This window comes from Pleurodeles waltl, chromosome 2_1, assembly GCF_031143425.1.
Source record: "Pleurodeles waltl isolate 20211129_DDA chromosome 2_1, aPleWal1.hap1.20221129, whole genome shotgun sequence".
NCBI classification, from domain to species: Eukaryota; Metazoa; Chordata; class Amphibia; order Caudata; family Salamandridae; genus Pleurodeles; species Pleurodeles waltl.
The window spans coordinates 910,962,077-910,989,893 of NC_090438.1; positions in this window are offsets into that span (position 1 = coordinate 910,962,077).

Genomic DNA, 27,817 nt, shown 5'->3' on the forward strand with positions numbered 1-27,817 from the left:
TGTTTGGTAAGAAAAGGTTTTGTGTACTGTTTACTATAAGTGAGTATCACATCATTGAATATGTTTTTTAAATGGTGTAAAAAAAGCAGCACATTTAGCTTCTGTTTTATTGTGTGTGAAATGTTCCTCGGATTTGTGCAGGATGTGTATTGTGTTGTCTTGTGTATAATTGTCCTTTGATTTTCCTTTCTAGTGCTTATTGTTAGTGCTTGCTGTGTTTCTGCAGAGTAGGTGCTGGTACGTCTTGCTATTTCTGGCATGTAAGTGGTATCTTTTTTTGAGTATATAGGTCTTTGTGATAAAGTCACACTATATTACTTATTTTACACAGTGTTGGTTGTTGTTGACTTATTTGTCAAGTTATTTTTGTTAGCAAGGATTATGGCTAGCCGCAGGACTACTGCTCTACAGGTGGTTGGTATGCTTTTCGATTCTTCCTCTGACCATGATTATAAGACTGACTCTGCATCTGAGATAGAAGAGGCAGTCCAAGATTCTGGCAGTGAATTGTCTGTCCGAGGAGAATCATTTGATGATGATCCAAGTTAAGTGTGGAGGAAGTGCATGTTTTAGACAAGGACACTGATGGACTGAAAGTGCAGCAAGATGCATCTGGATTGCAGCCTGGGGCTGAATGCCTTCCCACTGGAAGTGCTGAGCTCTGGGTTGCCCCAAACATAATGCAGCTGATGTTGCCTGCCTTTACTGGGGGTGTAGAGTAAATACTGACCACTTTTTGCCTATTCATTTCCTTCAGCTGTTTTTGGACAATTTATTTTTGAATGAGATTGTTGATCAGACTAATTTGTATGCTATACAGTGTTTGAGGGACTAAAGTATTAGACTTGAGCCCTACTCTAAAGCTAGCCAGTGGACTACCACAAATCTGGATGAGTTGAAGTTCTTTGATTTCACTTTTTTGATAGGCTTGATAAGGAAGCTGTCGCTATCATCCTATTGGTCTACTACAATCTGATGGCAATGGGTATATTTCCTGCAACCATGAATCATGATCAGTATTTGCTTCTTCATCGGATGCTCTATTTTGTTGATACTGCTTCAGCATTGCCACAAGATCACCCTGATTGTGTTTAAGATTCAGCATGTCCTTAATCACTTTGTCGATCCATTTTCAGAGATCTATGTTCCAGAGAAAGAATTAGTTGTGGGTGAGTCTTTGGTCCTGTTCAAAGGCTGTTGTGTTTTTATGGAGTACATTCCAAGCAAGAGGGCACTTTATGGAATTAAGATGTATATGCTGTCTGAGAATAGGACTGGTTATGTCTAAAATTTCTGGTTGTACACTGATAGGGCTTCCGGTATTGACCACTCCCCCGATTATCCATCGACTTTTAGAGTTAGGGGCATATTTACACTTTTTGGTGCAAAACTGCACTAATGCAGTTTTGAATCAAAAGGTTTTGCACTGGCTTGCACCATTCTTAAATACCAGCCAAGCACCATATTTATGGAATGGTGCAAGCTGGCGCAAAGGGTAGGCTAGCAAAAAAAAAATGATGTTTGCCGGGTGGGGATGGCAATATGGGGGTTTTGCAACAAAAAATGACGTTAGGCAGGTTAGAGTAAAAACAAAATTACTCTAACCAGCCTAGGGTGATTTTCTGACGCCAAACCATCCATACCACATGACTCCAGTCTTAGAAAAGACAGGAGTCTTACCCATCACCCCAATGGCCAGCGCAGCGGACCAGGGTTCCCTGGGCACGGCCATTGCACCCAGGGCTATGTAGAGGGGCCCATTTCAGGGCCCCTAATGGCACTTTAAAAAATAAAATACTTACCTGTACTTACCTATACTTACCTTGGATGGGGTCCCCCATCCTCCTCTGTCCCTGTGGTGTGGGCGGGGCAGTCCCTGGGGTCTGGGGAGAGCACCTGTGGGCTTATTCCATGGTGTTCCACCATGGAAATAGGCCAATAGGTCCCCTAACACCTGCCCTGTCCCAGGCATTAAATAATAGTGAAAAGCAAGCTTTGCACCATTATTTGACCCCTCCTCCCCGTGCGTGATTTTAGCAATGGGGTATAAATATGGTGCTAATGCCATAGAGTCATTTTTTTGCTCAGGAACACCTACCTTGCATCTCATTGATGAAAGGTAGGTTTCCACGTTCAAAAAAAATTACTTTAACTCCATAACTTTGGCGCTAGACGGGTCTAGCGCCAAAGTATAAATATGGAGTTAGTTTTGCAACAAATTCAGTAAAAAAAAAAAAATGATGCAAATTCGGCGCAAAACAAGTATAAATATGCCCCTTAGTGAGAAAATTGTGTGGGAACCTGGTAGAGGACTTTTTAATAAGGGGCACTGTTTATACGTAGATAACTTCTATACTGGTGTGCAATTGTTCAGAACATTGTTTAAAGTGGACATTGTTGCTTGTGGCACAATCCATTATAACTCAAAAGGTTACCCAAAAGAGCTTGTTTGTAAAACATTTGAGATGGAACAGTGCAGTGCCTTGAATAGTGATGAACTTCTAGCTTTGAAATTTGCAGACAGGAGAAAAGTCTACCCAGTGACAGCCAACCATGATAAAATTCTTCACCTCTGACTGTGCGGGGTCAGATTGCTGAAGTGTGTAACCTGTGTGCATTTGAAACTACAATAAGCAGATGGGTGGTATAAATACAGTACGTCAGAGGTTGAAACCTTACACTTCTGTTTGTAAAGATTACATTTGGTATAGCAAGTTAGCTATCCATTTGTTTAATCTTGTACCCTTCAATGATTTTGTCGTATTCAAGGATTGTTTTCCAGAGATGAAGATGACATTTGCTCAGTTTCAGCAGTCTGTGATGGGCCTTTTTGTAATGGAACAGGCAAGTGGTCCTAGAGTTGAAGTGGTGGAGGATGTGGCTAGATTGAAAGATAGCCACCTCGTGGATCACATTCCTCCCATGCCCAAAAAAGACTTTCCCAGTAGGAGATGTAGAGTCTGTATCTAAAGAGGTATGTGGAAGGAGAGTTGTATGTACTGCTGGTTACCGCACACACTGCTAGCCAGACACCAGTCCACACACTCCATCAGCCACCAATCAGTGAGATTGCTCTGTCAATCCTGTGGATGTATGAAAGTGATGGGCCCCTGCATGGCGCTGTCTGTTGATGTGAGTGTTGTAATAAGCTGGGCCCACGGCTACTGGTGTGAGTGGTCTTGTGTGTGTCACGCATGAAAGGCGTGTGAATGGACTGTAAAGCAGTTGGTGCCTTTACGCAGCTTTACAGCTCACGAACTGTGAGTCATTAGTTTGGTTTTTTAACCTTTTACTTATTAGCAGTGTATTTCATTTTTGGGAAATCTCTTGTTACTTACATTTTGAACCACCACGCACCCTCCTGCTAAATCCAACCAGTATGTGTGTGTAATTGAGGAACAGATGGTTGTAAAGTAATATTTGTCTTTTATGTTTTTCTCTGTCAGGGTGTACATTGTCTCTAGTGAAAATGTACCAACTCTAGAAATATTTGGAAACTAGACACCCAGGGAAGTACAGCATAGTGTGCCTCTCATGTATCCCAACAAGTTTTCCTACCCGCATTGCCCTGTAAACCTCTAAATGTGACTAAAGTCACACATTTTCCTTGCATTTTGTGCCAGATTCTTCCAGGACCTGAAAGAAAACCACAACATTCCTACCACCCAGCATGTCTTCACTTGTCCCAATAAAAATTCTGCCCAGCCTGTGTGTCTGGGGCTAGATTCCAAAATCTAGAGCTACCCACATTGGAAAAAGTGGGTCAGTTTCAGATGGCAAAATGTTCATGTTGCATTTTGGGCTGTTTTCTTTTGCAGGCAATAGGGGGCATATTTATACTCTGTTTGCACCGAATTAGTGTCATTTTTTTTTACTCTAATTCGGTGCAAAACTAACTCCATATTTATACTTTGGTGCTAGACCCCTCTAGCACCAAATTTATGGAGTTAAAGTCATTTTTTGAAAGTGGAGACCTACTTTGCCTTAATGAGATGCAAGGTAGGTGTTCCCGTGCAAAAAATGACTCTATGGCCTTAACGCCATATTTAGGGGCATATTTATACTCTGCAGCATATTTATACTCTGTTTGCACCAAATTAGTGTCATTTTTTTTTTTTACTCTAATTCGGTGCAAAACTAACTCCATATTTATACTTTGGTGCTAGACTCATCTAGCACCAAGGCCCTGATGTAAACTTTTTTTGCACCGCATTAACGTCATTTTATGACGCAAAAGTGGCACAAACTTACAAAATATTGGCCCTTATTTATACTTTTTGCTGCAAAACTGCACTAACTCAGTTTTACAACAAAAAGTTTAGCACTGGCCTGCACCATTTCTGTGCACCAGCCGGGCACCATATTTATGGAATGGTGCAAGCCGGTGCAAAGGGTAGGCTAGAGTTTTAAAAAATGACTTTAGTCGGGTGGGGCTGGCAGTATAGAAGAAGAGGGTTTAGCACCAAAAAATGGCTTTAGGCAGGTTAGAGTTAAAAAAAAATGACTCAACCAGATTAGCGTCATTTTATGGTGCTAAACCTACCATGCCACATGACTCCTGCCTTAGAAAAGGCAGGAGTCATGCCCACCACCCCTGTGGCCAGCACAGAGGACAGGGGTCCCCTGGGCCTGGTCATTGCACCATGTGCCATGTATGGGGGCCCATTTCAGGGCCCCCTATGGCACTTTCAAAAATAAAATGCACTTACCTGTACTTACCTGGGATGGGGTCCCCCATCCTTGCAGTCCCTCTAGTGTGGGGGGGGTGCCCCTAGGGCCTAGGGAGGGCACCTCTGGGCTTATTCAATGGTGTTCCACCATGGAAATAGGGCCACAGGTCCCCTAACGCCTGCCCTGACCCTGGTCTTAAAAAATGGGGCAAAGCAAGCTTTGCCCCATTTCTTGACCCCTCCTCCCTCCCTTGCACCATTTTTACATGGGAGTATAAATATGGTGTTAAGGCCATAGAGTCATTTTTTTGCACGGGAACGCATACCTTGCATCTCATTAAGGCAAGGTAGGTTTCCACTTCCCAAAAATGACTTTAACTCCATAAATTTGGTGCTAGACGGGTCTAGCACCAAAGTATAAATATGGAGTTAGTTTTGCACTGAATTAGAGTTAAAAAAAATGTACGCTAATTCAGTGCAAACAGAGTATAAATATGCCCCTTAGCGTCAAAAAATGACTCTAATCTGGTCAGAATCATTTATTTTGACTCAAAACTGCCTAACGTCATTTTTTTTTTAAGCTAGCCTACCCTTTGCACCGGCTTGCACCATTCCATAAATATGGTGCCCAGCTGGTGCTAAAAAATGGTGCAAGCCGGTGCAAAACTTTTTGGGTCAAAACTGCCTTAGTGCAGTTTTGCACCAAAAAGTATAAATAAGGCCCTAGGTCTATCCATACAATGAGGTAACATTTTTATTGGAAGACTTGGAGTAATGCTGGGTGGAAGAAAGTTTGTGACTCCCCACCATGGACTCTAGAACTCTCTATCACAGAAATGTGAGGGTTTTTTTTTTTTAAATTTGATGTTTGCAAGGGATTCTGGGTAAGAAAACGTGGTGAAAGTTAAGCAAGACAGCCCACCTTGGATATCCCTAGGTGTCTAGTTATAAAAAATGCACAGGTTGGCTAGGTTTCCCCAGGGGCCAGCTGACCTAGAGTCCAAAATCTAGAGCTACCCATATTGGAAAAAGAGGGTTTGTTTTGGGTGGAAAAATGCACTGTGTCCATGTTGCATTTTGGGCTGTTTCCTGTCGCGGACACTAGGCCTACCCACCCAAGTGAGGTACCATTTTTATAGGGAGACTTGGGGAAAGCCGGTTGTAAGGCAGAATATGGCTCCCCATGGTTTCTAGAACTTTCCATCACAGAAATGTGAGGAAAATGTGTTTTTCTTTTGTTAAAGTGTGAGGTTTGCAAGGGATTCTGAGTAACAAAACATAGCGAGAACCATGCAAGCCAGCCCACCCCAGATGCCCCTTGGTGTCTAAATTAAAAAAATGTACAGGTTAGCTAGGCTTCACCAAGTGCCAACTGAGCTAGAGTCCAAAATCTAGAGCTACCCACATTGGAAGAAGATGGTCAGTTTTGGGTGGAAAAATGTGCAGCATCCAATCTGTGTTTTGGGCTGTTTCCCGTTGTGTGCACTAGGTCTACCCACACAAGTGAGGTACTATTTTTCTTTGGAGACTTATGGAAGCATACAATAGTAAAACATTTGTTATTACCAATTGGATTTTGCTACTGTTGTGCCTTTCAAATGTAACCCAGTATATAAGAAAGATTACTTTTTGAAAAATACCCTCCAAATCATTTGCTAGTACGGGTGCTCACAAATTCAGATTTGTAGAAATAACCACTGCTCCTGAACTCTATACCTTGTGACCATTTCAGAAATACATGAGAATTGGTCTTTACTTTGTACTCAATGAAAAACCATTGTACAATGTAGCTCAATTGTTTGCTCTGGGTGCCTTGGGTTCTTGGAGAACCTACAAGCCCTACATATCCTTGCAAACAGAAGGGTTGAGGAGATGTAATGGTATATTGCTTTTGGTCAATCAACCGTAGTGACAAAAAGTTACAGATGAAAATGTTGCCACAAGTGCTCATTTTTTCCTACTCATTTTCAATATTTCTTTATTTCAACAGGTATGTCCCTTGAGAAAACCTTGAGGGATCTACACATATGACCCCCTAGCTGAATTTGGAATATTCTCTAGTTTTTGAAAATATATAGGTTTTCTGGGTCACCCATGGGTTTGACACTGGTTTCTACCACAAACTGGAAGGAGGTTGAGAGCACAAAAAATAGGGAAAATGGGCAACCTCTTGGAAAAATGCCACAACCGTGGTACAAATTAGGGCCCATATTTATACTTTTGGAAGCAAAACTGTCCTTGTGCAGTTTTGTGTCAAAAATGCATAGCGTCGGCTTGCGCAATTCCATGACGCCAGCCGGGCGCAAAATTAATGGAATGATGCGATCTGGCGCAAAGAGTGGGCTAGCGTCATGGAAAATGACATTAGCCGGGTGTGGGTGGCGGTATGGGAGAATGGTGTTTTGCACCAAAAAATTACATTAGGTTGGTTAGAGTAAACAAAAGATGACTCTATCCAACCTAGCATCATTTCTTGATGAAAACCATCCATACAACATGACTCCTGTCTTATAAAATACAGGAGTCATGCCCACCACCCCAATGGCCAGCACAGGGGAAAAGGGTCCCCTGGGCATTGCCATTGCACCCAGTGCCATGTAGGGAGACCCTTTTCAGGGCCGCCAATGGCACTTTACATTTTTTTTATAAAATACTTACCTCTGCATACCCATACCTGGGATGGGGTCCCCCATTCTGTGGTGTCCCTCAGGTCTGGATGGGGGTGTTACTGGGGCTTGGGGAAGGCAACTATTGGCTCTTTCCATGGTGTTTGACCATGGAAATGGGTCCACAGGTCCCCTAACACCTGCCCTGACCAAGCCGTTAAATGATGGCACTAAGCAGAGTTAGCCTCATTATTTAGACCCGCCAAACTCCCACGCACCATTTGTGCACTGGAGGATAAATAAGGCGCTAGGGCCCTAGAGTCATTCTTTGGATTGGAACACCCACCTTGCATCTCATTGACGCAAGGTGGTTTCATGCATCCAAAAAATGACTTTAACTCCAATATTTTGGTGCTAGACTAGTCTAGGGTCAAAATCTAAATATGGAGTTAAGTTTGCGTTGAATTAGCATGAAAAAAAATTATGCTGATTTAACGCAGAGTATAAATTCGGGCCTAGGTTTTTCGATTCAGCTCTGCATGTGCTTGAAAGATGGGAATATGGTGACTTTAGTACAGTAAACCATTCATGGGTGTCATTTTTTGGGAAAAAAACATACACATTTCCCCTACTCAAAATTTTAATTTATTTTGTCAAATTTCCTCAGTCCTCTCCAGGGGCATCCACAAACCCTGGGTATCTTTAGAATCCCCAGGTTGTTTGAAAAAAATGACGAAAATTTGGTGTGGGCATCCGGTGTGGAAAAAAATGTTATAAAGCCTAAAGTGCAAACTACCCCAAAAAGCCAAAAAAGAGCTCAGTATGGGGATGATGGGTGTGATCGGGAAGGCCTACCAGTGAGGGGGGTTAAAAAAAAGAGCATGCCATATTAGATGCATCGGGTCAATATCACACTTTATAGACTTCTGAAAGAACCTCTACTATTCGTTACACTAGTGCACATAAGATTGTACGATGCTTTCACTCTTATAGGAGTGTAACTTTTCCTTTTTCAAACCCTGCTGATATAGGAAAGAGTTAGGACCTGGTTGCCTTGCCAGCTAGCTTGTTCAGGAGACGTGTGGATTATTTTAAGCATTTGGTGCCTGGGTCTTCCAAATGTTTGTGTGGGTCAGGCTGCTGTCGGGCCCTTTCATAATCTAGGTTGACCTCTTCTGCTAGGGGATACTGCTGACAGATTTGTTATGCAATAGTAAAACTGAAGTTAAGAAAGCATTTTCTCTGAAAAATGGCTACTTTTTATGGCATATTGAATATTTCAAATTTTATGTTTTAATTGATTTGAGTTTTATTTCTATTATTCTGCGATTTTTTTTTAAAGGTTTTCGATCGGCATAATAAATGTTGGTTTGGTATTAGTGATTCATTGGAGAATGTTAGCTTCCCTACCATACTGATTTGTGTGTTCGCGGTCAATATATTTAGGGACGTAGTAGGGGTTTATTGGTTCATCTGCGAACCGTCTATGTTCGCAGTAGCTCTGCGTCTTCCATCCCTATGACAGCCTACAAGTTCGCCACTCCCAATAACATTTTCGAAGAAACTCTGCCCATCAAATTCACTTAAGCCCTTTTGAAGAAAATTGAATATTGATGAGTGGCCACTCAGCATTATTTTTGTTTTAAGAGAATAAACCCCTAAATCTTGTGGCTGTTTCTAAAAAAGAAAAAAGAAGGTGAATGCCTGACATGCTGGATGTTGTCCCAGCACGTGTTGTTCGTTTTTATCTCTTTTATGTTTGCAACTGCGATGCCATGCTGTGCCATGCCTCACTGACTACAGTGTGTCGGATACCCCACCGTTCTGCTACATTGCAGGCAGTTGCCCTGTGGCAGAAGGTACTCTGTTTAAAGATTTCCGATCATGTAGTGAGCTCATGTTCTGTTGATTAAAACTGAAAGAGATCAAGGTTTAATAATAAACTAGTGGAATGGAAGTAGTATATGGCAGCTAATAAATTTGTCGTTTTTTGAAGGCCTGACATAGAAAATAATGTACAAGTTTCAATTATATTGGACATTTGTGCCTACCATTGGCATTTTAACATCACGTTTACCATGAAAACATTTTGTATTCATAAATGAGTGAATTATTAATAAATATTAATAAGACAGTATTATTTTTAAGTAGAGACAGTAGAAATAAAATGTATCATGAGTATTAAATGGCTATGACATAAACGCACTTATATTGAATTAAATTAATTCCTTTAACACACAAAGAAAATAATTATATGCTTAAAATTGCTTTTACTTATCATGATTAATGCTTGAAATTAAATAATTTGCCTTGTACATGTGATTTGAATTTTATGGATCAAATCTATTTATTATTAGTTTAGGATGCAAGAAACACAATACACAGCTATGCGCCTACAACCTCACGGGCCGGCAGCGTATCACTTCTTCCGTCAACAAGCCCTAGGAAGTAGCTCCATTGCAAGGGCTGTACAGCCACAGATTAATGCATACCCGTGTCTTCTGCATCTAGAAACCACAAACCAAAATGAGACCTAGCAGGAGCCAATGCCCTGCCGAAAGAAAAAGAAAGGACAGAAAGAAAAATCACATTCAACATTAGCGAATAACGCAACAAAACCCCTCTCATCAATGCTCAGCCATGGTCCATCCTGAGCCCACCCGGACCCCCCCTCCTGACCATTAGCGTCACCCGCCTGACTCCCCTCTAGGCCCTACTACCTATGCCCTACTCAATTGGCTCCAAGTAACCTCAGCACCTTCAAATATACAGGGCATGTGAGTTCATTAAATTCAGCGGATAGAAATCAATAAAGGGTTTCCACAGGTCGGCTAATTCATCTGCTCTCTGATTGGCCGTTAAAGTTAGTTTCTCCATGGCCAGAATATACCAAAGCTTATAAAGCCACGAGCTATAGTTCGGGCCCCGTCTGTGCCCCACAATCCAAGAATCACCTGATGTGCAGCATTGAGGGCAAGGACAATCTGACGACCCCTCAAAGAGCGAAGGGGAAAGGTGAGAGGGTTAGATAAACCCAGAATGGTGTATGCCGGGAACCTTGGGATCTCTGTGGAAAATACTATGTCAATCTCATCCAAAATGCAGTTCCAATACCTCGTCAGTTTCGGGCAGTGCCACAGCAGGTGAATGAGTGTGCCTGTGTTCCCACAGCTCCTCCAGCAAAGCCCAGACCTATTAGAATCCCACTCACGAATCCTCACAGGGGCATACTAATGCCAGAAGATGTTGACTGTTCCTATGGAATCATCCTGTATGCTGTCTCCGGAGGAGAGGTATAACTAAATGTGGTTTCTTGTTTCCTTTTTAGCTAGTCACTTACACCAATGTATTTTTAGCAAGTTGTCCAAGTTAGATGTTTTCCAAATTATATTTGCTTTCTTTTATTTTTGGTTTTGTCCGCATGTGTAGCCCGTTCCAACACATGCAAGTCCCAGTTCTGATTAGTGTTAGGAATGGCTCAGCTCCGAAATTAGTTGTTAAAAAAAACTTCACCAATGAGGATGACATCAACCGTAAGTACTCACACTTACCTGTAACTGTTGTATATTGTCAATGTATGTAGATGCACACAATACACCAACGGGAAGGGGGTGCGAAGGAAACAACCACACGCTACTACACACTGAGACGCACACTCACATACAGCCACACACACCCCACATACACAGTACACACACTATGGCAAACGCACACATGTCAAAAACATATACTTATGTGCAGAAACACCCAATACACCCCAGGACCAGTCACACAAAATAACACACAACACAACAACATGTCGCAATAACACGACTACCATACCATCGCCAAAATGTTGGCAAGCACTCACTATAGACACTATCCAGGGACAGATCAAACATATAACACAACCTACAACTGTCAGGCAATGAACACACATAACAACACAACCACACTTACCTGTAACTGTTGTATATTGTCAATGTATGTAGATGTACACAATACACCAACGGGAAGGGGGTCTGAAGGCAACAACCACACGCTACTACAAACTGAGACGCACACTCACATACAGCCACACACACCCCACATACACAGTACACACACTATGGCAAACGCACACATGTCAAAAACAAATACTTATGTGCAGAAACACACAATACACCCCAGGCCCAGTCACACAAAATAACACACAACACGTCGCAAAAACACCACTACCATACCATCACCAAAATGTTGGCAAGCACTCACTATAGACACTATCCAGGGACACATCAAACATATAACACAACCTACAACTGTCAGGCAATGAACACACATAACAACACAACCATACAATCAACCAATAGACAAACACATTACACACTGCACTTTGTCACTATCATACCATACACTAAACACACACACGCACACTGGTAAAACAAACCAAGTCACATGACAAAGCAACAAACACATGTAAACACAAATACCACTCAATAGCATGACAACCAAATGTGTCGGACAAACACATGCCCATCACACAACACCCAGATTATCACTGTGGGACCAAATCACTGCACATAATCTCACATCCTGCCCAACCAATACAGATAGCACAAGCACCACACACACACAAACACTGACAGGTAAACAATGTCAGTCAGGAACAACTCCACACTAGGGAAAGAAAAGCATGACAAAGATGCACCACTAAACCAACTACTGGTTGGCGGTAAGTATATTATCTATTCAGAATTTGGAAAATCAAAGACCACAGGCCAGGCCTGTTTTTACAGTTTTAAATGCACACAATGCATATATGTGTGCCCCAAACGTGACTCCTGACTGCCATGTAACCTCCACAGGTAGGGGCATATAGGGGACAGGAAGGCACTTGAGGGATTATCAGGGGATGGTGGGGGGTTTGGGCTTAGGTTTGGGAGGGGGGCCTTTGAGATGTGGCTTGGGAGGTGGGGATTTAGGTTTAGGCTTAGGGGAGGGTTGACTTTTTTGAGAGGGGTAGACTTCTTGGCAGGGGGAGGGGCATAGGTACTTGCATGGGGGCAGAGGAGGCCTTGGAGGTGGAATGGACTTGGGGAGGGAAGCAAAATGTTTAGAGGTCTCACGGGGAGAGGAGTAGGGAAAAGGGAAAACTCTGAAAGGAAGGCTTTTTTTACACTTGGGGACAGTTATAGCAAAAGGGTTTGGGTGTGGAGGGAGAGGGAGCGGTTGTAAAAGGAGCTGGTGTGGAAGTCATGGGTGCATGTTTGTGCAAGGTATGCTTGTGGGTGCTGGGTGTCTGTTGGGTGGGTGAGTGAGGATGTTTATGTGTTGTGGGATGAGGGGAGGTGGGTATGTTGGGGGATGCCATGGTAGGTGGGTGACTGTCTGTTGCAGTGGTGACTGCAGGTATGGTGGATGTGCTATATGTAGGAGTGTCAGTGGTTGTGCTGTCTGCAGGTGTGGTGACTGGGGTGGATGTCTGAGGGTTTGCTGTAGTGCAGTCTATGGATAGGATAAGTGTAGTGGTGGGATCTGTGAACGTTTGTGTGGTGTATGCAGATGTGTCAGGTGTGCGGTCTGTGATGCTGGAGGTGGTGGGGGTGTTAGGGCAGTTTGAGACTGTTGCTGTGTGGGCATCTGAATGTTGCTTGTGTGCATGCTCGTGGCATGTTTTGTGGTGCTTATGTCTGTCTGAGCTATCCTTGGATAGTGAAGTGAATGTATGCCTGTCTTTGTGCTTTGGCTGGGTCTGGGAAGAGGGGTTTTGGGATTGGGAAGAGGAAGGTGGTGGGGGGACGGTAGACAAAGTGTGACTGGCTTCTGTCAGTGTGTAGGCCAGAGCCTGAAAGGACTGCTGTAGGCCAGCCAGCACACCATAAATGCCCTCCAGAAATGGATAACTCTGTTAGATTTCAGTTGCCACTCCCTGGATGGCATTTGAGATGGTCAACTGACCCACAGAGATGGACCTGTGAAGGTCAATAGCATTCTTACTGAGGGAAGAAGGGCTACAATGGGCTGGGGCACAGGTGCCTGCTGCAAAGGAGAAACCTATCCTCTTGGATGAACGGGCATGGCCAACTGGGTGAGAAGCTACAGGGGGGTCAGTGGTAGAAAGGGTGGGCTAACAGAGATGGTGCTCGGATGGTCCCAGATGGGTCCACCACTGCCAGGGAGTGTCCACTGGAGGAGGATTCTGAAGATGAAGAACTGGATCCTGTCTCCCCCGTGGCACGTCCCTCACCCTCCAGGCCCCTGGGTCCCTCGGCATCGGTGGTATCATGACTTTAAGTCCAGTGGCCAGCAGCTTCCCCACTTCGCTGTGTCCCATCTTCTTTACCTGCTGATGCTGATGATGGAAAACAGAAAGAGAGGTAGGGTCATCATATTCTTTTGAAACAGGAACATCACACTGTATACATCAACGACTTGTGCTACACCCCCAGGTAGAACCAGGTTAGTGCCAACATCATGTCACAACTAAACACCATTCACACCCCTATATTACTACAATGTCACACACACGCTAAGCCACCTATCACACATCTACTATACCATCATATCAGTAGAGCTATCACAATAACTATTTCATGACAACCTGACTTGCCAACATGAATCTGAGTCCCTATCCACAGCAACATAGTCAACCAACAGCCAAGCAATGGCAAATAGTGGTAACATTAATTTCAACATGTCACATACACAAAATCCACACATACCTACATTCTTAGCTGATGTCATGTACTAAGAAAGAAACCACATGATGTGTCAAGCACATGGCAGCATGTTGTATAGAAGCCAAAAACATTTCATGTCACAGAGTCCACAACCTCCACAATTGACAAATGCAAACATGCAACAATTATACCTGCTTTTCACTAATTGGAGTATCATAGAGTCTAAATACATGTCAGCAACACATGTCCCAATAGTCATGGAGGAAACAATGATACCTACTTTATGGAGCTACTCATTCCCTACCTGCAAACAAAGTCATGTACACTTAAAGGGGTGGACTTAGCGCACAGAATTTACCCACAGACATGACCAGGTACCATGCCAACACCTGAAATACAAAAGACACTTGTAATGTGCATGAAGGCCACATACAGTACAACTAATCATGATGAGTGGCAACATCAATAGCCCATTATCCAAGTGACAACATCCTTATCCACATCTTAGACATGAGCAATCTTACATCTGTATATGAATGCTACAATGCCACAAAACACTTATGAGCTTAATATGATAGAGACATACACCTTGAGGCAAGCCAAATGATTGACTACACATACCATTCTGGCAACATGTGAAGGTGGAATACAACACCTGTAACACAATTCAGTCAGTACAAACTATGGGATTCCATTCCAAAAGCCTGCATAACTTATCCACAATAGCAAAAGTAAGTATGTTGAAGCTGCATCACAATGTTAATATGTGTCTGAACCTAACAATGTATACATCATGTTGGCAAAACCAGTTTAGATTGTTCCATTTACCAAGATGGTGTGGCCTACTTAGCATGCCCACAACACAATGGAATATGAAATTGATGTGTAGTCACTTACCATCCAAAGAATATGTACATGGTACTAATATTATGGGCTCCCATATCAATGATATGGGTTGCACTAGGAGACTAGCCATACCACAATGGTTTAGTACATGCAGTATGTCCATTCCGAGCAAACACCACACATGCTAATGTTTAGTCCACAGTTACCAATGGGTACTCCTCCTAAAAGATCTGAGCAAGTTCAGCATGTGTGGCATGTGAAATCTCAAATTGAGATCACAACCTCACAATAAGTTGACACTCATTGGAAACCTCAGATATAGTAGGCATGTACTCAACTTGTCAGACTCAATGTTGCACATAGAGCCGGATCAAGGGGCATTTGAAAGGACAGAGGGCAAAGATCAGGACAACTTACTATCAGAATATTGGGAGTATGGATCTGTAGGTGGCAAGGTACTAAGAGTAATATAGTGGTACACATATGACACAGTCATCTGCGCATCATTATACGCTACTGTACAGAAGGGATGACATAGGTGAGCAATATGTCCCTATACACAATACAATGTGCACACCTATGTTGAGGACTCTACATCTAAGTTTTCCTAGGAGACATTTTACCTTTTGCACTTATCACATTGTCATAGCTTAGAGTCTTTCATATCATACACTGATCTTGCTGAAGAATGTAAATTAGTTTAGTCATTACTCAGCCCCTTGTGGCTGCTGTGCTGCCCTCAAATGCCCATCCAACTCCGAGTAGGCCACCGGGAATATGCTAGCCATTAGGGGGGTCAAGGTCCGATGAGCACCACTTCGTCCTTGGGAGGACATACGCAGCTGGGCCACAGCGGTCTTATGGGCCCAGCGTCTCAAGTCCTCCCACTTCTTTCAACAGTGCGTGCTCCCCTGGATGTAGAACACCAGCGTCTACACTTTCTTGGCGATGGCACACCAGATCCCCTTTTTCAGAAGGACTTTGGCCTTTAGGGATGACACAGACAAGAGGAGAAAGTCATGTACACATGCTCCATGCCAAAGCTAGTGAACAATTAAGTTAGTGCAAGTAGGCAACATACCCTTCCTCACACCTCTAACTCCTTTGCAAGTCACTCTCTGCAGTCTATGTGTGAGGTGGAGTCAGGTATAGAACATGCATATCCAGTACCAGGTTTTGGCAAGAAACATAGGACCAGACCACAAGTATGTTCTTAAAATGGTACATCTTTACAACTATTTGTCACACCAACATTAAAGTATAATGCTCCCACGAACAGGACCGTCACTGCCGGCAGACGTCGCCATTGGACCAAGTTCACCAAAAGCAGCAATTTGTTCCAATGGCAATGTCTACTGTGGTTGTAACCGCCTACTGCCATGAGACAATCTGCCCCAGGAGTCAGGTCTTTTCTTAATATCCAGTATAGTAGGTAAGGCAGTTGACATTTTAGGGCTCAAAAATGTAAGATGTAGTAATGAAAGTATTCATGTGCATCTAATTAGTAGAGGAAGTGAAATTATGTATTTTGTGTTATGTACATAAAACAGTGTTGTCACCATACAAATGACAATATGAAGATGGTATATGTTAAAAAAATATGTATTACATGTCTACAGGGTTGATGTAACTTTCACTGTCAGTGACATGTAACTCCATGTAGAGTACATGCAAGGGTTTAGGGGATTTGAATCCGGTACACTTTCATATTTTGCCTCGCTATATACTGAATACCACATATTCACTGTTTAGTGTGACATGATTTAGATATATGTGTGGCGTTGTTGTGATCGTAACTATGATGTATGGATTGAGTCATTCACATACATTCTGGTGTTGTCCCACACAGTTTCCTGGCCTGAGGAGAGCAAGACAACTTCCTGTGTACCGTCCACTAGCAGACCATGGAGGCATGACATGTAATCCAAAAATATTGCCTGAATAGGCATACAATTATGGATCTCTGTCTTCCTTTGGAGCCAGACCTGATGCCTGCCATTCGCAATCCAAATAGCATACCTCCCATCATTCAAGTCATGTCAGTGCTGCACTTCTTGGCCACTGAGTCTTTTCAGAATACAGTGGCCCTAACTGCAGGGAAGTCTCAGCCCATCTTCAGTTTGGTTTTAAAGGTTGTACTGTCTGCATTGTTAAAACTCCTGTACACCTACATCATATTTCCCCAACATGAGGATTTGGCCCATGTGAAGGCTGATTTCTAATCTTTGGGACACAGTCCACATGTGATTGGAGCCACGTATGGCACCGATGTAGCTTTGCTTCCCCCCAGTGTAAATGAACAGGTATATAAGAATAGGAAAATCTTCCACTCTATAAACATCCAAGTGGTCTGTTTGGCTGACCTCTACATTTCACAAGTTTGTATTCAGGATGAGTCCATGATTCCTTTATCATGCGGAACAGCAATATTCCACTGTTGATGACACGACTATACACAGAGAGGGCCTGGTTAGTTGGTAAGTCATGTATGTTATGTGTGTTTGTACCTTTTTCCTGCTACCATATGTGTGGATGTCCAAAATTAAAGTTTGGATTGGTGTAACTATACCTCACAGGGGACTTTGGCTACCCAAACCATCCTTGGTTATTCACACCAGTGCAGTACCCAACCAAGCCAGGGGAAGTCTGCTTCAATGAGGCCCGCAAAAGGACAAGGAAAGTCATGGGGCGGACTTTTGGGCTCATAAGGGCAAGATATCGCTGCATAGACAAATCTCTACTCACCCTTCAAGGTATGGCAAATAATTGGTGCCTGCTGTGTGCTCCACAACCTTGCCCTGAGACGTCAGATACCATTCATACCAGATGAGGGGGAGCCAGCAGATTCTGTGGGTGGAAATGCAGACATGCCAAGTGAGGATGAGCATGAAGAGGATGAAGCTGGAGACATCAGGGTAGATGTCATCAATCAGTACTGCTTCTGACTCTAGGTATGTGATGTGATGTTCCGAAAGAGATTCCATGGGGTATTTTTGAGGTAATGCGTGCCATGTGATGTTCTTAAGTGCCTCCAAAAATCATGATGCAGCTATGCATGCTGAATGTTCCTTCGAGTTTTCTACAGAATTGTTATGTACAGAGTCTATTGTTCAGAAAATGCTCACTCAACGTCACTTTTGTAGTTATGAATAGTCAATGTGATTTGAAGTACCCTGGCATATACCTTATGTTTGTCAATCACAGATTCGCAGATTGGCTGTTTGGCTCATTCTTATTTGGCATTGTCAGACAGTGTCACAGGCAGATGTAATTTGCAGACTAACATGAGCAGTGGACATGGATTAGACCAGGTACTGTTTTGCCACATATTTGCAGTGTGTGCATTCTGTGCCTAGACTGTCAGGACAGTGGTTTGGAAGTGTCCCTTTCCACAAAATAGACTTGTTTGGTATTGGAGGTGGCTCAAATGATGGCATGTGGGTGTCCATTTGTGTCTAACACATGTCATGATTTGGTATCCAGACCCTCTACCATCATTTTGGTTTGTGTTGTATGTGACCAAACTTATGCATAGCTGTCAGTGTGTTTCCTCATTGCAGACACATGTGTATGTGTCTGAAGAGTGACATAGGTGAGTGGCAAGCCTACAGATACCTGACCATGATAAATGGAAGGTTCCATGACAGGAGAGATTAGTACTGACCTCTGTCTCTTTTATGAAATATGGTCAATTGAAAGGGTGAGGTATTGGTATGTGATAAGGCTTTAGCTGATGATACATTGAAAGGATCTGCCTGCCACCTGGGATGATGATAGACTGACATATCCCTAAATTCTGTATTCTGTGGGTTGGTAGTGAATGACACCTACGATGAAACACTGGAGTCCACAGCATGCATTCACAATGTGGTGATTGCATTGCTCCAAATAAATATGTGGAGATGTAGAATACAGCTGACTTGTGTCATGTGTGTGCTACAATCTCAATGCAATATGTATCTTGGTTGTCCAGTACATGTGTGAAGACCACAATAGAGGTATAACATTGGAGAGGAACATTTTGGTACAATAGTTGTCATACATGACAGCTGTATGTGGTTTATACATCACACTTACATAGAATCTGTGAGTAAATGGTATTTATTGGGAAGTGAACAACAAAATGGGTGAATTGAAATAGAAATAAAATAAAGTTAACAATAAAGGGTTCAGTCATTGTGGATGAAATCCTCAGGGTAGGACCTACAGCATTAGGACACTCAAGTCCAGTACCCTTGCACCATATGAAAATGGAATTTGGTATCAGATTTTATCAGTCACACACACGGGGAACCAAGCAAGAGAGGTTCACTTCCTGGCAGTGGGTTTAGTCTTGGCATCTGTTCCTGTCTGGGTGGATGACCATGTTTGTGGGGGGCTCTTCTGCCACAGAGGGTGGGTTTTCTGAGGCATTCCCTTCCCCTGGCTGGGCCCTAATTCTACTAGCACCACCGATATCTTGGGGCTAGTGGAAGAGGCCTGATGTTGGGTGCCAGAGCTACTCAGGGTAGTGTTGATGTCCTATCAGCACCCCAGCAATAGAGGCTAGGATGGAATTTTAGGCCTGCCACTGCTGCATGGCTTCCTGGTAGTTGTTCCTCTGCAGCTGTCTTATCTCCCCCATCACGGTCAGTACCTGGCCCATCATGCCTTGGGAATTTTGGTAGGCTTCCAAAATTTAGGAGATGGTCCCCTGGTCAGTTGTGTCCCTTGGAGCCCCCATCCTCTGGCCCACACCATCCCTCCCACGTACCCTACCCCCATTTACCTGTGCCCCTGGCCCAGTGTGCCCACCCTCACTGGTGGCAGGACCATCATTGTCAGGGGTGACATTAGGAGACTTAGGTACCTGTACGGGGAGGCACACAATGGAAGAGACTGTCCTTGGGACACTGGTTTGAGGGCAAATGGTTGCTTGTGATGTAGTTGCAACAGGGCTGGGAGGAGTCATTGTGGGCATGGTGAGGCTGATAGTTGTTGACTAACCAGGTGTCCCTGATGGACTAGCTTGATCCTCAGTGTCCAGACATCCAGTGATGGTTTCCTCACTGGGGCCTTCATCCAGAGGGGTAGTGTCAGTCTCTGGTATCCTCTTGATGTTGGGGAACGCAAGGTTACCTGGAGGAGAAGTGGAACACACAGTTGGTGTAAGTGATACAACTAGTGATGTATACATTAGGGGCCATATTTATACTTTTTGACGCAAAACTGCGCTAACGCAGTTTAGCGTCAAAAAATTTAGCGCCGTCTAACGCCATTCTGAAGCGCCATGCGGGCGCCGTATTTATTGAATGGCGTTAGCCGGCGCTACCAGACCGGCGCTGCCTGGTGTGCTTGGAAAAAAACCACGTACACCAGACAGCGCCGGCGTAGGGGGAAAATGGCGTATGGGCGTCTTAAAATGGGGCAAGTCAGGTTGCGTCGAAAAAATCGTCTTAACCCGACTTGCGCCATTTTTTAACGACGCCCATCCCCCATCAACATGACTCCTATCATTGTAAAGATAGGAGTCATGCCCCCTTGCCCAATGGCCATGCCCAGGGGACTTCTGTCCCCTGGGCATGGTCATTTGGCATAGTGGCATGTAGGGGGGCACAAATCAGGCCCCCCTATGCCACAAAAAAAAAAAAAAAATACTTACCTGAACTTACCTTAATGTCCATGGGATGGGTCCCTCCGTCCTTGGGTGTCCTCCTGGGGTGGGCAAGGGTGGCAGGGGGGGTCCCTGGGGACAGGGGAGGGCACTCTGGGCTCATTTTGAGCCCACTTGTCCCTTAACGCCATGCCTGACCCAGGCGTTAAAAAGCGGCGCAAATGCGCCGTTTTTGGCCACGCCCACTCCCGGGCGTCATTTTTGCCCGGGAGTATAAATACCACGTAAAGGCCTGGGAGTCATTTTTTAAGACGGGAACGCCTCCCTTGCATATCATTAACGCAAGGAAGGGGTTCACGCTAAAAAATGACGCACACTCCGGGCACTTTGGCGCCCGAAGCGTCTAACGCCATAGTATAAATATGGCGTTAGTTGGCGTTAGTTTAGCGTCGAATTTGCGTCGAAAAAAACGACGCAAATTCGGCGCAACCAGAGTATAAATACGGCCCTAGAAAACTAAACACGGTATGTGAGATGCACTACATGATCCCCTGACATGACAGCTGCTGATTATTCTGGGTTAGTGCAATGTGGGACACAAAGATTTGCAATTGCATACAGCATGCTCCATGCGCTTGGAGTATGCTGGTGTTTATATGGCTGAAAATACCCTCCTATCTTATCTGAGTGATGACATGACCATGTACATTTCTCTTCTAGTAAGGTGTATGGCATCCTTGAGCCAACTAGAAGCTGAACAATGCACAATGATGTCAGAGCTAGCACACAAAATTGGCGTCAAAATTTGCCCTGGCCCTCTCTATGGATGTACTGCGAGTGCGTCCAGTTTGCCATTTGGGTGTCCCCCACAGTGAGTACATGACATTATTAGGTATGTTTTCTCTGAGTCCAGTTTGGTATGGGACACAGCTCTAGCTGTGATTTGCTTGTAATGGTACTGGTAGTGGGCCTTTGTATAGCTGCCATTGCCATGGACTGTTACATGGTGAACCATTCAGTTTTGTTTACTTTGATTGTTAGTTTCACATGCAAAACAATTTCAAATTTATTCCACAGTTCTGGTATTGTTAATGTTGAAACAGTGCCTTCTGGGAGTTGTAGTGCTGTCAGTTTCCAGGACTTCACATGCCCTTCCCAAACACAATGGCCCAAGGTGAGTTTACTTGACATTTAGCATGGCAGTGAGGGCTATTTGGTGATTTAGACTAGGGGTGGTGGGTGGTTTGGTTATTGGAGTGGGGAAATGTGATTAGTGAGCATGCAAGACATAACTGTTTGGTGACATGAATGTTTTTGTTACTTCCATGACTCTACTCCCCCAGGTATTCCTTTTCGGCCCTCAGGATGCAGGATGTCCAAGACCTTCTCCTCCCATGATGTGAACAGGGGGGAGGAGGGGGAGGCCCACCGCCAGTCTTGAGGACTGCCAGCTGGTGCCTGGATGCGATGGAACATACCTTCCCCCTGAGGTCATTCCACCTCTTCCTGATGTCCTCTCTTGTGTGTGGGTAACTGCCTACTGCATTCACCTTGTCAACTATCCTTTGCCATAACTCAATTTTTCTGGCTATTCATGTTTTCTGCACTAAAGCTCCAAATAGATATCGCTCTACCTTGACAATTTTGTCCATTGTGACCCTCAACTCATCATCAGTGAAAAATTGATGTTTTTGTGGGAAAATGGTATTGGTGGTAAAGATGGTGACATAGTGAATAAAAGGATGAATAATCTTTGTGATGAGGTGTAGGTGCTATGATGTAAGTGGGGGATGGTTGCTGTGTATTGTGTGGTTTTGTAAATTGTGTGTTGTATATGTTGTGCAAATGTGGAATGTGTGTTAAGTGTAATGTTAGGGGTGCCTATTGTTTGTTTTGCTAGTTCTTTAATTTTTGGCTAATGTCTGGCTGTGAGTGGCGTTCTGGTTGCAAAGGATTGTGGGTTGTGTAGGGGTGTGTTTTATAGTGCAATGTGTAGGTGTCTTGAGTGTGTGAATGTGTGTAGGATGTGGGGTATTCAAACTGACCAACGTGGTGTAGTATTCTGGCTGATGTGAGTTCAGACTGCTGCAGTTCGTGGTGCCAATGGTTTTCTACCATGGAAGAACCGTTGTCGTGATTTGTGGGTCGTAATTTGATCAGTTGATTTTTGTCAGGCGGTGCTGGTGGTCTGACCCCTGTTTTTCCATCCTCCAGTGTTCTGGAGGTTTCGGGATTTTGGCTGTTTTTTGGTGGACTGAGCTGTGCTACTCTTAATGAGGCAGTCAGATGATCGCCAACATGGTGGTCTGGCAGGCGCAACCGGAGTGGTCTTACCCACAGACAGCCAAACTCGTAATGAGGCCCTTAATCTTTAGAAATTCACACCTCTGGTTCCTTTTAATGAATGTTTGTCATTTTAGTGCAATTCTAGAGATAAAAATATAATCTATTTTAATGAGTTGGTGTGGGATTTTTATAGTGTTTTGTGTTTTACTTATTTAGGGGGTGATTCTGACCGTGGCGGACGGCGGTCGCCGCCCGCCAAGCGGTTCCCGCCGAAAGACCGCTCCGCGGTCAAAAGACCGCGGCGGTCATTCTGGCTTTCCCACTGGGCTGGCGGGCGACCGCCGAAAGTCCGCCCGCCAGCCCAGCGGGAAACACCCTTCCCACGAGGAAGCCGGCTCAGAATGGAGCCGGCGGAGTGGGAAGGTGCGACAGGTGCAGTTGCACCCGTCGCGAATTTCAGTGTCTGCAAAGCAGACACTGAAATTCTTTGTGGGGCCCTCTTACGGGGGCCCCTGCAGTGCCCATGCCATTGGCATGGGCACTACAGGGCCCCCCAGGGGCCCCACGACACCCCATACCGCCATCCTGTTCCTGGCGGGTGAACCGCCAGGAACAGGATGGCGGTATGGGCTGTCAGAATCCCCTGCGTCGCCGCCATGGCGGATTCCCATGGGCAGCGGAAAGTCGGCGGTACACCGCCGGCTTTCCGCTTCTGCCCGCGGCTGTACCGCCGCGGTCAGAATGCCCGGCGGAGCACCGCCAGCCTGTTGGCGGTGCTACCGCCGACCTCCGCCATGGCGGTAATTACCGCCAGGGTCAGAATGACCCCCTTAATGTTTTGTGACTTTTAAATGTTTTACACACCTGTCTCCTAAGTTAAGCCTAACTGCGTGTTGCCAAACTATCAAGGGTTGAGCTAGGATTCATTTATTGAGACACTGACTGGACCTAGTGGGGATTTGTGGCCTATTGCTAAGTGTAGGCACTTACCTGCCCTTATCAATAATCCACTTTCCAACATCCATATCGTTTTGCTCTTGGTAGGGAGACCATTGACTAGAATTACAAGTCCTTCTTCCAAATCTCTCTGCACCCCTACAGTTTCAATATTCTGCTTGAATTCGAATGGCAAGTATATAAATCTGTGTTTAAGACCTTTCTGGAGCTCAGCTGAATTCATATTTCCTGTCTTTGGCTCCATACAGGCTACAGTTTGAAATGGATGTGCACATTGTATAAGTATAGATTCATAAACATTTAAATATTGAAGTTCATCTGGGATCAAAACTAGTTCTCACTTGTTATGCACTGCTCTAACTGGTATTTTTTTCCTTCTAACTTATTATAACAGTACTTACATATAATTTGTCGTGTTGAACAATCAAAGTGTTAATAATAATAAATGAGCTGCAGGTTTTCGTCATTTATCTCTGATGTCCTTTTCTGTTCTTGAAAACACAAAAACATGATGAGTTGGACTTTTATATTTAGTGCATTGACAACATATACAAATACGTCCGGTTTCTCTGAAGAGACTGTGTTACACTTTCTAATCTCTTCATGAAAGTTATCAACAGTAATACCTTTCTACTCTTACGCTATACCTGCAGATAGCAAGTCTTCACTTTCCCTACAGTCCTCTTCATGTCCAAAGAAACAAAACTGGACATCAACACAAACCTTTTCTACCTCTGCCTCTGTACCATGAAGAAGAGCAATTTCCATTTCTCCTAAACATAGCACAGGAGTCTTCACATGGTAAAGACTCCCAACTAAAGTTTGCATTTGCGAATGGTGTACAGCTAACATACTAAAATGATGAAATGTGCCTTGGCACACTTTCGTTGACAAAAATGCTAGTAAATGTCCCTGGAAATTTGTATATTTCCTTTATTTGCATGAATTTAATCCTTGCAAAATGGCAATTTTCCACTTAAGACTTTTACATGGAAACATATGTAGGGCATTTCGCAATATGTCAGTTGATTGCTAATGATATCTACATATACTACTATAATTCCATTTATATACCCTTCAGGTGTGACTTCCTCCACATTTTTAGGTAGCATTACCGCTTTTGGAATAGGAGTACTATCGTTCATCTCATAACATCATCAGGATTCATCAACTGCATGCAGTAATGTGTTCTCTTAGTAATAGCTTTCTTGATTAAAGAAAGGCTCAGAACTAGAAGTTTGTCTCTAATCACCACTGAAAATCTTGCAATAGTTAATATGATTGTCAAGTCCTTTTTGGCTTTTTCTCCACATACTGAATACTATATTATCCAGTGTCTTTATTCTGTTTAGAATGAAAATAAATAGCTTCCTTTAGAGAGCAGAGGCCTTATCGACTACACCTTCGACATGTTCCGTTTGTCTAACAGTTTATTTTGTTTTATACTTCTTCATAGTTCTAATTCGATTCAGAATTACTCTGCTACGGCACATTCCAACTCTGATTTCCTTAAACTGGCACTGCTTTCTGGTTAAACTCTGTGCTTCATTGTAGGACTTTAAACTTTTTATATCATGTACTTATACTCCTTTCTGAGTTGATCTCAAACTTTTTTTTTTATCTACTTCATTTTGCTGTCTTTCTAGTTGACCACATACTATTGTAAGAAATATACTTATTCTCTTACCAACAGCTTTTTTTCTCTTTCACTACTTCTTATGCATTTTGCCCCTTTTGTTTTTCAATTGTGAGGAGATAGTATTATTGTCTGTTTCTTTCTTCTCTTATTTGTTGATGGCATTGTAACTGTGAGTAGTTAATTAGAAATTGATACCCAAAAATAAACAAAAAAAGCAGATTTACATTTTAATTATGTACTATAACATGAAATATTTTAATTAGTTAACTAGCAACTTAAACAGTTGTCTTATTTTAGTATAGGTAACATTATTCAAGTTTATATTTCTGTGTCTTTCTCTGTGTCACTGTATGCATTACTCTATCACTGTTATACTATCATATTTATCACTTTGTACCTAGGTATATACCTATGTTTAAAGAACTAGTAGCCTGCATTGGTAAATAGGGTGTGTCAGAACTTGTATACATATCTGAGTGAGTCTACGTGTACAGCTATCCAAATATGTCTGCAAACTGTATGACTCTCTAAGGCCCATATTTATACTTATTTAGCGCCGCATTTGCGCCGCTTTTTGAAGCAAAAGCGGTGCAAACTTACAAAATACAATTGTAACAAAATGATGCAAATGCGGCACTAAAAAAGTATAAATATGGGCCTAAATGTCTATTTAACTGACTGAAGTAATACTTTAGTGCCTGGGTTACGAAAGAGAGGGGTGGGTAATTGTGTTTGCAACTGGTTTTGATACTGATTCATACCTAAGTAGTTTCTGAGTGTGGGAGTGACTACATAAGTGCCTCTGTCGGTCTGTAAAGAGTGAGAGGCAGATTCTATGTTTTGGAATCTTTTATGTGAGTTCCTTTAAGAGTGGTATACTCTATGTAGTGGTTTGTGTAGGTATCTGCAAGTGCATGAGGAAGTCACTAAAACTCAAAGGGACATCTCTTAATCATTCAGCACAAAGCATGTTGCTTTATGGCATACCTACACCTTATGTCACTTGGGTTTCAGACTTGTCTAACAGCTTCTACATTCCAAGTGAAGCTGTACGTGAGAGTGCAAAGACAGAGTCTGTACTAGAAGGCTTGACCCATATTCATAGGATTATTTCTGTGGATGGAAGACTGAGTTGTGCCAGTACTTGCTGACATGTGTGAGTGAGCGTGGGAGCCCACTTAAGACTGTGGCATTCGATGTTAAAGTGAACATACTGGTATGTAACTCTCTGGTTTACTACCTCAATGGTTCTCTGAATATGTATATGTGACTCAACAACTTCCTAAGTAGCTGTTTTAGGCAATACAGGGGTATGTAGGTGTGTCTACATTTACCTTTCATACTGCTGGATACATAAGTAGTTTCTGAGTATGTGATTAAATGTATAACTCCCTCTGTCACTCTGTGATTAGGTGAGAGAGAGGCTCCATGCTTTGGAAACATGCATATCAGCACCTTTATGGGTGGCATACTCTATGAAGTGTTTGGCATGGAAATCTGCAAGTGCATGAGTAAGTTTCTGAAACTCAAAATGATACGTCTCAATCATTGAAGCAGAAAGCACCACAGCTTATGACATATCTACTCCTTATCTCAGGACCATTCTATGGATGGATGACAAGGGTGTGTCGCTACTTTCCTACATATCTGAGTAAAAAAACGTTTTAGGAATTCACTTATAGCAGTGCCATGAGATGTTTAAGTAAATGAGCCAGTATGTGACTTTCTGTTTTAGTACATCTATGGTTCTCTAAATGTGTATGTAAGTAGCTGAACAAATACCACAGTGTCTGTGTTAGGGAACAGAGAGGCATATAGGTGTGTCTGCAATTGCCTTTGATACTGCTGCATACATAATTAGTTTCTGAGTATGTGAGTGAATGTAGAAGTCTCTGTCACACTGTGATTGGGTGAGACAGATCTATGCTTTGGAAACATGTATGTCAGTACCTTTATGAGTGGTATACTCTGTGTAATGCTTGGCTTAGGGATCTACATGTGCCTGAGTAAATTACTAAAACTGAAAAGGACATTTCTCAATCGCTTAAGCACTAAGCACTGTGCTTGATGGCATACTTACGGCATATCTCTGAAGTGAGTTCTTTGTACTAAAACATGGGTGTAAGACTTGACAAAAGGCTTTTAGAGGTCAACTTGAGTGGGCAGTGAGAGTGCACACACAGGCTCTGCACTGGTATGCCTCACCAACGTTTAAGCACTATTTATCTGGATACATGACAAGATTGTGTCACTACTTGCCTATATTGCCTACATATCTGAGTGAATGCAGGAGTCCATCTATACTAGTGCCATAAGATGTTTCAGTAAATGTGCCGGTATATGACTGTTTGTTTTATCGTCTCTATGGCTCTATGAATGTCCATGTAATTGGCTGAACGAATACCTATGTTACAGAATAGAGGGGTATATAGGTATGTCTTGAACTGTCTTTGATACTGCTGCATACATAAGAAGCTTCTGAGAATGAGCCTGAATGTATAAGTCCTTCTGTAGCTGTCTCGCTGGGTATGACAGATGCTCTATGCTTTTGTGAACATGTATGTCTCTTCCTTTATGGGTGG